This window comes from Salvia miltiorrhiza, chromosome 2 (genome assembly GCF_028751815.1).
Source record: "Salvia miltiorrhiza cultivar Shanhuang (shh) chromosome 2, IMPLAD_Smil_shh, whole genome shotgun sequence".
NCBI classification, from domain to species: Eukaryota; Viridiplantae; Streptophyta; class Magnoliopsida; order Lamiales; family Lamiaceae; genus Salvia; species Salvia miltiorrhiza.
Genome location: NC_080388.1, coordinates 7,225,317 through 7,237,826, shown reverse-complemented (window position 1 = coordinate 7,237,826; position 12,510 = coordinate 7,225,317). Strand labels below are relative to the sequence as shown.

The following is a 12,510-nucleotide window of genomic DNA, read 5'->3' as shown; positions in this document are numbered from 1 at the left end:
GAGTGATAGATAGATACCGAACTTTAATTCATTTGAAAAATCTTCACATCATCAATTATTTCACCTCCTAACTTTGAAAATTGTAACCATTTGCTTCCATTTCCAGACACTAAATTTTTGTGTTGCATATGTATCATTTTTCAGAAGAAAGAAAAAATGTTAGGTATCTAATTAATATTTAAATATCCTCTTCCACGTAATTATGTCATGAAAGTAATAATTCAATATTAATTTGGGGGTAAATTGACATTGGTTGCATAATCAGAATCAATTAATGGTGCAATTAATTACAAACCGAATCTTCTATAAAAATTTGATGAAATTTTGATCTATATTTGCAATGTCCTCTTTCCAATAAAGAGTATCTTAGGAGAAAAAATTCTCAAAAAAAAAAAAAAAAAATGAAAGAAAAAATTCTTCAAAAGAAGCAGTAACGAGATCATATTCTTTCAGAATTAAAGGTTATTCTTTTTCTTTCACAATACCAAACCTAACAATTTTTCGTATATTCCACTCTTTAAAGTCATGCTCAATTTTCAATAATTGAATGCCCATAACTTTTTGCCTACATTTTTTATAGAAAATTTCTGCTTAAAGAAAGTGACTTGTTTTCAGTTCATGGACATTATTAAGTATCTAAAGTGAATAGCTGAATTTTTATTACTAAATCAAGACAAGTTGAATTTAAGTCTCAATTAATAAATAGTCATATACTATTTCAGAGAATTTTGAGTATTTATGATCATTTGGTACCAGTCAAATTATTTACTCTATTTATGTTGTTGGCATACTATACGAATTATTTAAGACACATGTAGTGTGTGAATTCTAATAGTAATTCATATTTAAAATAGTAAGTGGTACCAAACTTTATGAATGCAATTTCAATGTCATGACTCGTAAATTTGAAATTCTCACCATTGCAATCCATGTGCAATGACCAGAGTTCCTAATAAGGGATAGAGTTAATTTCTTCAAATCAAAATCCACTAATGCTTTAATTGAATCATATTCGTCATATTAATAAACAATTATTGCCTAATATCAATGTCTGTAAAAATAGAAATCTAAATGCAAGTGTGAAATTCGTCCAAAAAACTTGCATGCTTAAAGTCATGCTGAATTTTCAATAATTGAATGCCCATAACTTTTTGCCTACATTTTTTTAAAGAAAATTTCTACTTAAAGAAAGTGACTTCTTTTTTGAATTTTGAATATTTATGATCATTTGGTACCAGTCAAATTATTTACTCTATTGATGTAGTTGGCATTCGAATTATTTAAGACACATGTAGTGTGTGAATTCTAATAATTCATATTTAAAATAGTAACTTGTACCAAACTTTATGAATGCAATTTTAATGTCATGACTAGTAAATTTGAAATTCTCACCAGAGTTCCTAATAAGTGATAAGAGTTAATTTCTTAAAATCATAATTCACTAATATTAATTCAATTAATGCTTTAATTGAATCATATTCGTCACATTAATAAACTATTATTGCCTAATATCAATGTCTGTAAAAATAGAAATCTAAATGCAAGTGTGAAATTCGTCCAAAAAACTTGCATGCTAATCACGTCTAAATCTGGGCGTTCCAATTTTTTTCCAAAATTAAACTGCAATTGAAAGAACAAAAATATAAGAAAACTTTATTATATTCACACATTTACTAAACCCAAATTAAAAAAATAAATAATAGACAGACTATAATATTTAATGTTTATATTTTTATATTAAGTTGTCGTCTGTAATTCTTCCGTCGTTGGAGTATCCTGTTAGTAAAAAATGGCAGCCACCAAACCATTTCGTGATAGTCAAAAATAGGGAACTACCAAACTTTTTCACTTTTTTTTGCGGCCAACTTTCAACATTTGCTGCTACAGTACTATTCCAGTTTTTGGAGTTTAAAATGATTTAAGGCCATTATCTTAGGGCTATTTGCAAAAATAGGCCATTATTTTTCGGACTTGCAAAAATAGGCCAATTATTTTAATTTTTTGCATTTTTAGGCCACATTTGAGCTCAATTCAGCATTTATAGGCCACTTTTTGAGGTCAAAATATGACCCAAAATAGCCTGATTGGGTACACATGTGGCCTAAAAATACCAAAAACTAAAATAATAGGCCTATTTTTGCAAGTCCGAAAAATAATGGCCTATTTTTGCAAATAGCCCTAAGATAATGGCCTTAAATAATTTTAAACTCCCAATTTTTGGCTATAAATTGTGATATCTCGATTTTTCCCATAAGAAATGTAGAAGACCTTTAATTAGTATATTATTGATACACGCTCAGTATTAAATAAATTTCATAAAGTTGTAGATTAATGATATTATTTTGGGTTGATTAACAAGTGTGTTTATTACTAAATTATAGGAGATATACTAATTCTATATATATACCCCCTATACACATATATATATTATTCTTTTTGCCTGCCCACTTGCCAACAATTATTTGATTTTAGTGCAAATTACCCGTCTCATAATTTTTTTTTTCTTTCAAGATTTTTATTATTGGGCTAAAGGTCCAAAAGTGAATTTTTTTTTTTAGATTTATTTGGGCTTAGGCCCAAAGTGGAAACTCAGAATTGTTTGTGTTGTAACGTGTGGAATGGAGATCACTTATTATTTTAAATTGAGTACTGTGAAACAAAGGAAGCCACGTACATGGCTCGTTTCAAAAAAATTCAATACAACAATTCCTATGCTATTACACCTCCACGTCAACTTTCACCCTCCCATAAAATCCTTTCCTCCTTTTGCTCCCCAACCACCAGCCTTCTTCCAATCATTGAGACGGTAAATCTTTACATCTGCAGCTCTTATTTCCTTGTGTAAATTCCTCAGCCTATTTTAATTTTCTTTTGAACTCCTGCAGGGAGACAAAGAAAGCCATCAGAGCATTAAAAGAAGGTTCCATCCATCAACCTTCATATTTTATTTCTTGAAACAAGAAAAGAATATTGAATCTCCTATCTTCTTGCAGAAATCTACACACACTCAGGACCCACATCTCCAACCTCACCAACATTTAAGGTCGATTTGATTCCCTGAATTCTTTTTTTTTTTTTTTAATGCATAAGCAACCACAACAAGAACTAGACCGCATCAAGAAATAGAGAACTTCCAAAACTTAGTACTCACAGTAGCATAAATTTCTTTAAATCCAATCTGCAGACTTCTAGTCTAAACTCCCTTGTCATAATCGGACCTTTCCAACTCATAAATCAAGAACAAGCACACACACACACGAAGATTCATTTTTTTTTTAAATCTGAAATTCCTTTACTTATCTTGGTTTGGGTTGTTGAGAGTCGAAGGGTGGGGAGGGTTCCTTTTCGTTTCTGGGCTGTATGTCCGACTGGGGAAGACGGCGGCACGAGGCGGCAGATGCCGGAGCAGCAGGGGCAGCAGCTCCTCTTGGGCTGCTGTTGCTGTTGTATTAGAGTATTTATCAATGACAGCAATCTAGTCAGCAACACGTCAGCAATCCAGTCTGCAATAGTTAGCTAAATTGGTTAAACGATAGTTAGTTTGTTAAGCAAGTTTGTTAGCTAGTTTGTTAGCTTATCTGCAGATTATACTTTGTATAAATAGGTTTAGTTTGAGCTCTGTAAATTCAGTTTTGCATATATGAAATACAAAGTTTCTCTCTCAAATACTCAGCTTACAGTATCTTAACATGGTATCGAGCTTGAGTTTTTTTTGAGGAGATTTCTTATCTTCCTCATTGAAGATCCTCCATTTTTTTTCTCGATCTATATCCTATCCATGGAGTCTCCATCGCATTCTTCCGCTTCGTTCAATCTTCCAAATCTTCACCCTATGGTGCTGCGTTTGGATCGTCACAACTATGCCTTTTGGCGAATCCAGATCCTTACAACAATCAGAGCTCATGGATTTGATGATTTTATATCATCAACTGATAAACCTCCTCCTTTTCTCTCTTCTTCATCTGCTACTGCTGTTCGCGAATCCAATCCAGAATATCTTCAATGGCTACGTCGCGATCATTTCCTCATGAGTTGGATGCTTGCTTCAATTGGTGAATCTATGTTAGGGCGTACGTCGTCAGATGCACTACCGCCAAAGACATTTGGACTGTGCTGGAACAGCTGTTCAATTCGCAGTCTCGTGCTCGTGTTTTACAGCTAAAGAAGATGCTGCACACTCAAAAGAAAGGATCAATGTCAGTTGATGATTATTTTCTCCGCATGAGAAGCTATGCCGATCAACTCAATGCTGCTGGTTATTTCATTCCGGATGATGAACTTGGTGACTCTATTCTAAATGGTTTTGGATCTGAGTTTAAGTCAGTTGTGGTTAACCTAATGCACCGATCTGAACCTCCTACTTTGCAGGAAATGCAATATGCATTACAATCACATGAGATTCGATTACAGCAATCCTCTTATCTTTTCACAGATCCAGCTGCTCATTATGCTCAAAGAGGTGGTCGCAGCAATCGAGGCAGAGGCATGATTGGCCGCGGCACCTATAAACTCTCTGGCAAATCTCCGATTGTTTGTCAATTATGTGGAAAAACAGGCCATGTTGCGTTGAAGTGTTACAAACGGTTTGATGTTCATTTCACTGGTTCTGAAAATTCTAATCCTCAAGCCTAACTCACTGATTTTCAACAGATGCCAAAGCTTGAGTATGATGATGATGAAGGAGCATGGTATGTGGACAGTGGAGCCACAAATCATATCACAAACTCTATGGCAAACATGCAGGTTCAAACACCTTACAGTGGAACAGAGAGTCTTACAGTGGGTAATGGTAAGTCTATTCCCATCTCTTCAGTTGGAACCTCTCATATTCAGGCTAGTTCACCTTCCACTTCTTCACTTCTTTTAAACCAAATCTTGTTTGTACCGCAAATTACTAAAAATCTAATCTCCATTTCTCAGTTTACAAAAGATAATAATGTTATCTTTGAATTTCACCATTCTTGTTGTCTTGTGAAGGACAAGAACACACAACAGATACTGCTGAAAGGGAACCTTCACAAGGGCCTCTACAAACTTGATTTGTCTCCACTCTGCAATCGGTCTGCTTCTCCTTCACTCTCTCATGTGTCTAATGCTTCGTGTTACCATGTTTCATCTTCATGTAAACCAGTCTGTTATCATTCTAGTAGTTCTCTAAATCAGCATAGCTCACACATTCCACGTTGTAATAATTCTCCAGTATGTAATTCATCTGTTGTTACTGGAAATAAAATGCAACTTTGGCATCAAAGAATGGGTCATCCAAATGTGAATGTCCTCACTCATCTTCTTAAAATGCAGCATGTATCAACAAATAATCTCTCTCTTGGTTTTTGTAATGCTTGTAGTCTTGGTAAACTTCATCAAAAGCCTCATACTACACAACCCCTTCAAACCACACAACCTTTCCAACTGATACATTCTGATTTATGGGGACCTGCTCACACACCTACATCTCAAGGATTTAGATACTACATTCACTTCATCGATGACTTTACTAGGTATACATGGATATATCCTCTTACTCTCAAATCAGAAGCTTACTCTATAGTCAAACAATTCTTTGCAATGGTCAAGTGTCAGTTTAAAGTCAATATTCGGTGCTTTAACTCAGACTGGGGAGGGGAATACAGAAAACTTACTGTCTTCTTTCAAGAATTAGGTGTCCATCATCAACATCCATGTCCCCACATCCACCCTCAAAATGGTAAGGCTGAAAGGAAGCATCAGCATATTGCTGATATGGGTCTTACTCTCTTAAGTCAGGCCTCTCTTTCTTTAAATTACTGGTGGCATGCTTTTCATACAGCCACATACTTAATAAACAGATTACCCACCCCAGCCTTACAAATGCAGTCTCCATACTTAGCCTTATATGGCAAACAACCTGACTATTCAGTCATTCATGTTTTTGGTTGTGCATGCTTTCCTTATTTGAGACCTTATAACTCACATAAACTCGAATTCAGGTCCAGTAAGTGTCTCTTCCTAGGATATAGCTCTAATCATAAAGGCTACAAGTGTTTAAATTCCAATGGAAGGCTTTATATTGCTGATACTGTTACTTTTAATGAAAATGAGTTTCCTTTTACTGAGCTTTTTCCCTCATCCTCCTCTATCACAGATACTTATGTGTCTCTACCTTCTCTTCCTTCTCTTCCTTCTCTTCCTGCTCCACATATACATCCTCCATCCCCTCTACCTTCACCTGCTCCATCACCTCCACCTGCTCCATCTCCATCTCCATCTCCATCACCTCCACCTGCTCCATCTCCATCACCTTCACCTGCTCCAACTCCATCTCCTGATATTTCACCTCATGCTTCTCCACCTCCACTTATGTCCAATACCCACACTATGGTCACTAGAGCTAAGCATGGTATATTCAAACCCAAAGTTTACATTGCTCTATTAGATGGTCCTCCAGTTCTCTCCACACATCATTCCTGACTTACCTTTAACACTAGAAGAAGCTCTGTCACACAAAGGTTGGTTTGAAGCAATGGAGAAAGAGTTTAATGCCATATTGGGTAAAGGAACCTGGACTCTCATACCCCCTGATCCTAGTCAAAAAGTGATTAGCAATAAGTGGATATTCAGGGTCAAACTCAATCCAGATTATACACTGGATAAGCTCAAAGCAAGACTTGTTGCTCGAGGGTTTGAACAATTGGCTGGGGTCGATTTTGTTGAGACTTTCAGTCCTGTAGTAAAACCACCCTCTACAATCAGATTAATCTTCTCTTTAGCTGCAACAAAAGGGTGGGATATCAGGCAAATTGATGTGAATAATGCATTCTTGAATGGGGAACTAACAGATACAATCTATATGGCACAACCTGCAGGTTTTCAAGACCCTATTCATCCAGAGTATGTATGTAAACTGGAAAAAGCACTATATGGGCTTAAGCAAGCTCCTAGGGCTTGGTATGACACCCTTAGGAAAGAGATACATCAGCTGGGATTTCAGAGATCTAATTCAGATTTTTCTCTTTTCTTTCATAAGAAAGGTTCCTCTCTCACTCTTATATTGGTGTATGTGGATGATATTTTGATAACAGGGGATGATTCTACTTTGATCACTTCAGTCATTGATACATTACATGCCAAATTTTCTGTCAAAGATATGGGTTTGGTTAACTATTTTTTGGGTGTTGAAGTTCACAAATCTGCAGGAGTATTTCAACTTTGTCAGCAAAAGTATATCAGTGAGCTTCTCCTCAAGACCAAAATGATGGATTGTAAACCATGTCCAACTCCAATGACACCAGCAACAAAACTATCAAAAACTGATGGAGTTCTCTTTGATGATCCCACGCTCTATAGAAGCACAATAGGTGCTTTGCAATATCTAACTCTTACAAGGCCTGATATTGTATTCTCAGTTAACAAGCTCATCAGTTTCTCACCTCTCCCTCCACTGTGCACTGGTCATCTTGCAAACGGCTTCTTCGGTATTTGAAAGGCACCATCAATCTTAAGTTACAATTTGTGCCTTCTAGTTCTTCTCAACTTGCAGCATATTCAGATGTAGATTGGGCCAGTTGCCCAGATGATAGGCGTTCCACTGGTGGCCACTGCATATTTTTAGGCTCCAATCTTCTCAACTGGTCTGCCAAAAAAAAAGACGTAGTGTCGAGAAGCAGCACGGAGTCTGAATACAGGAGTATGGCTACAGCAACAACTGATATTGTTTGGCTCAAAGGCCTCTGTTCAGAACTTGGAATTGAGCTTCACACACCACATAAGCTATGGTGTGATAATATTAGCGCACTTGCCTTGGCCAACAATCCGGTGTTCCATGCGCGGACTAAGCATATAGAAGTTGATGTTCACTACATCAGGGAGAAAGTTGCAGATCACGCTATAGAAGTTGGACATGTGCCTTCCTCTGATCAGATAGCTGATGTCTTCACCAAACCGCTGGCTGACACTCGTTTTTACACACTTCGTGATCGCTTGAATCTTGTCTGCAGCGATCCTGGATAGGTTTCTTGGGGGCGTATTAGAGTATTTATCAATGACAGCAATCTAGTCAGCAACACGTCAGCAATCCAGTCTGCAATAGTTAGCTAAATTGGTTAAACGATAGTTAGTTTGTTAAGCAAGTTTGTTAGCTAGTTTGTTAGCTTATCTGTAGATTATACTTTGTATAAATAGGTTTAGTTTGAGCTCTGTAAATTCAGTTTTGCATATATGAAATACAAAGTTTCTCTCTCAAATACTCAGCTTACAGTATCTTAACATGTTGGAAATGTGAGGAGGGAGAGAGAGAGAGCAGGATCTGAGGGACCACCGGTCACAGCAGAGGGCGAGAACGGTAGCGGCGGCGGTCCTCCATGGCCGCTCGTCGTCTGATACCCACGAGAGAGAGAGAGTCAGGTTGAGCGACGAAGGGAGGGGAGCATTCCAGGGGTGTTTTCTGGCGACACTCTCGCCGGAAGGAGGGACGGCGGCGGCTGCATGTGGAAGGAAAAGGGTGGGCGCCGATTGAGAAAGAGAGAGGGAGAGAAGGCGGCTGTGAGAAGTGAGAGAAATGAGAACCGATGGGTTTGGAAGGAAGAGAGAAATTCCTCTTCTCATGTTTTTAAATTGACTTTTATTAGTTATTTTGGGGTTTTCTTTTTAATTGAATTGGGCTTCCTTTTGTGATAAAACCAATTGGTTTAATTCTTTAAAGCTGATGGGCCGAGTTTTTCTCTTAAAAAAAAGGGTGATTCTATCCGTAGCCCCCATTTTACTCTTTATAGCCCTCTTTTTAAGATAATGATAATAATTAATTAAAAATTTACTATTTTATCCTATATTTTATAACCCCTATCAAATCTTATAAAAAGATATGTTTATGCAAAAAATAAACCCCATAGCCCCCACTAACATCATGTTGAGTATAGCGCTCAATATCACGTTCGATTAATCCCATAAATATCTGCTCCTGATATTGCTGCATATATGGACCTCCGCCTTCTGTAGTATCTGTTCTTCTTTTCGCCTCTGCTTCATCTCGTTCAGCCGTTTCTTGATCGAGACTTGTTTAAATGACGTGAGTGTGGAGAGTTGGCCCAATTATCATTAACCCCTCTGGCCCAAATCTGCTACCCGGCCCATTCCCAAACCCTAAGCCCACTGCCCTTCAGATTTACTCCCCTCATCCTCACTTACCTGCGCCGCTTCATCTTTTTCCGCCGCCCGTCTCCTTGATCCCCACCTCCGACTTCAATGCTCCACCCTCCTTCCCAATGACCTCCACTCCTTTTTATCCCTGCTGCAAGTCTTTCAATCGCAAGGAAGTTTTCACACCGTTTTTCTTGGAAGGCTCTGCTATTCCTTCTTGAAGTGTCGCCGGATTCCTGTTCGTGGTTTCCTGATTGGTGACTGTGGGTGTGAACTTCGCTTCGATTGAGTGCTTGTATCACCGGATTCCTGTCCATCGGTTTCCTGGTTTGGTGATACTTTGTGGGTGTGCAAGCCATCGGAATCCTGTCCATCGGATTCCTGCTGGTGGTGGTTGTGCAATCAGGATTGGGGTGCTGATCTGTTTCTCCTGTTCCCTTTGAACCGTGATCATTGAGCTACCGGAAGAAGCCGTTGCCTACTGTGGGAAAAATCTAAGCTAAAGTGTCCCGAGGACACATTTTTCCCACATCGAGTTTCCTCTGATTTCCTTTTCTTTTCTCTCTTCCTTTTGGTCTCCTGTTGTTCCTTTTACTTGCTTGCTTTCTTCCCTGTTTGTGCAGAGCAGTGAAGTGGATACAGAGCAGCAAAGTCGACGAGTGCCAGAGCAGAGAAGCCGAGTCCGACAGAGCAGAGAAGTGAAGAAGGTACAGAGCAGCGAAGTCGAAGATTCTCTGCCGAGCAACGAAGTCGAGTGTTCCAGAGCAGAGAAGCCGAGTCCGACAGAGCAGAGAAGTGAAGAAGCTTCAAAGCAGAGGGATCGAAGCTTCAGAGCAGAGGGATCGAAGCTCCAGAGCAGCGGAGTCGAGGCTCTCCAGAGCAGCGGAGTCGAGGTGTTCCAGAGCAGAGAAGTCGAAGTGACAGAGAAGAAGAAGATGAAGATTCAAGTACTTGAGCACGAGTGGGGAAGACAGGAGGTTCGGGAATCAAGAGGTGTAACCCTGGCTAGGCGAAGATACCCAACAGTGAGTTTCCATGACATTTGCATTCGTGGCTACATGTTGAATCTCAACACAAATCTACATAATAATTAACCATATTAATTTTTTTGTCTTCTCTTTACCTTAACTTCAAGAACTTATGCCCACCCATCGTCTAACTGCGCACTGTTGTTGGTCTTCTGCAAGTTTACACACATATTTTCTATTACATAAACTCACTATGCACACCAACTTCACTATCCCCTTTCACTCTTCTTTTGCGATTCCTCTTCGATCTGGCCTTCATTCACAACACATGGCGGCGGAGGTAGCGGCCCCAACGGCTATGAATTTATACCAGAGGTGTGGTCTTGAAGAAGAGGAAGACACTTTAGCGGCAAGAGAGGGCTAAGTTCATTAAAATATGATGTAATTGAAATGATGAATTAAAAGAAATTATGTAATCGTTGAAAATTGACATGAGATGTCGCAGACTTGTAGTTAAAAAGAAATTGAAATGATGATTAATTATAATGAATTGAATATGAGATAGTTTTTATCGTGATATCAGAGGTTGAAATACCTCTGATCGGTGGTGATGACTGATGAATGGGGGCTATGAACTAATTAGTAAATAGTAAATAACAATTAGTTTCAATTATAATTGGTGATGAATGGGGGCTTCGGTGGTGATGATTGATGAATGTGGGTTATGAATTAATTAGTAAATAGTAGATGACAATTAGTTTAAAATTTATTTAATTTGGGGCTATAGAAAATATAGGGTAGGATAGTAAATTTTTAATTAATTATTATTAATATTTTAAAAAAGATGTTATAAGGAGTAAAATGGGGCTATGAATAGAACCACCCTTAAAAAAAATGCTGGTCAAGATGGACCTTTACTTATTTATGTTATATGGGCCATTTTAATAAACAAGCCTAGTAATTATATTTTCCTAAGGCTCTATTATTTTCAAAAGTGATTTAATTAGTCTAATAAATTTTTGAATTTATTAAGTTAACAATTATTATTATCTTTATTAATGATTTATACTTATTTCTTAATACGGGCAAAGTGTATCAATAATTAGAAATTCCCTATTCTTTAGAGCTTAGAACAATACCTCGAGACCTATTTAAGAATAAATTTCTTGTAGGTTCGAGTGACCAAGGGCATTGAAGTTTCAAGCCAGCCTAGGATCGAATCTCCACTCTGAGGTGGGCTATATTTTGGTAAAATGTATCTTGAGTTATATAAGCTCTGATATTTCATGAAAATATTTGTTTATCCAATATAAATATTTTTATGTGCGTTCTGTAATTGTTTAATGCTCACATAAGCATCGATCGAGATTCTTATTTGGCCTAACACGTTAAATGAGGATTGTGTACACAAGGTTAGTTGCTCGATGGGTTGATTGCCATTTGGGCACTAACGAAGCTAAGCATGCGTTATAAGGGTGCTCCTGGACACGTTCCAAGCACAAATGATGACGTGTTCCATCTGGGTAGCGTCCCGGGTTCACTTAAGCGGCGGTAAGCGATCCGACGGTGGTTAAAGGCCCGGGATCATAAGCAGCGAGTAACAATCGAACGTTACATGGGGCCCTCAACGTGAAAAATGTTTTGTCATACTTAGAAGTGGATTTCTATTTTTAAAACCTTCTGAGTTATGATTATGATATTGGATAAACTGCTCTATTTAATTATTTCATAAAATATCTTGTAAACTCATGTTCACTGAGTACACTAGTACTCAACCCAAATTATTTTCAAATATTTACAGGTTGATCGGTTGGTGCAGACGGAGCTGAGGCTAGGGTTCCACGCTGTCTTTTGCTTCCGCTAAACGACTAGCTTGATATCTTGTCTTTCAATCTCCTAAACTAAGAACTTCTATTATATGGTAAAATATTATCTCGTTGAGCTTAGACTCTTAATTCGTATTTCAATTAATGAAGCCATCGTTGATTATGATCAGAATCACGAAACTAAACTTATGCGCTCCTAGAAAGTTGAATGGTGTTAATCGATTATGTCGCTCAATTTCCATTCATTTATTTTATTTTATCTTTATTTTATTAATCTCTTCGAAACACAGATACCTAATATTTTGGGTAAATCTTCATAATTGATCTGCTCATATCACATTATTTTTTTATTTTTTTTGTTTGGGAAGTTGGGTCGTTAAATAAATTGAAGTGCTTCGCAACAGCTGAAGATCACCACCAAAACACCACCAAGCAGAAGGAAAATTTTGCTAGTGAGAGAAAAATCTTGTGAGAGAAAACTTCAGTGTGGAAGTTATACACGAGTGATAAAAGTGAGTTGAGAGATAGCCTTTGTGTAGGCAGATACAAAATGCAGTGTGGTATTTTTGGTGTACTCCTCCTTTTGAGATTCTCTAAAATAT

General features: G+C 37.6%; 1 long non-coding RNA gene across 1 annotated transcript; it reads left to right on the top strand.

Moving 5' to 3' along the window:
- The first annotated feature begins 11,241 nt into the window (after window positions 1-11,241).
- LOC131012879 (uncharacterized) lies at window positions 11,242-12,071 on the top strand. Its single transcript, XR_009097496.1, has 2 exons — window positions 11,242-11,315; window positions 11,884-12,071. It is a non-coding gene; the product is annotated as an uncharacterized LOC131012879 (long non-coding RNA).
- Window positions 12,072-12,510: the final 439 nt, after the last annotated feature.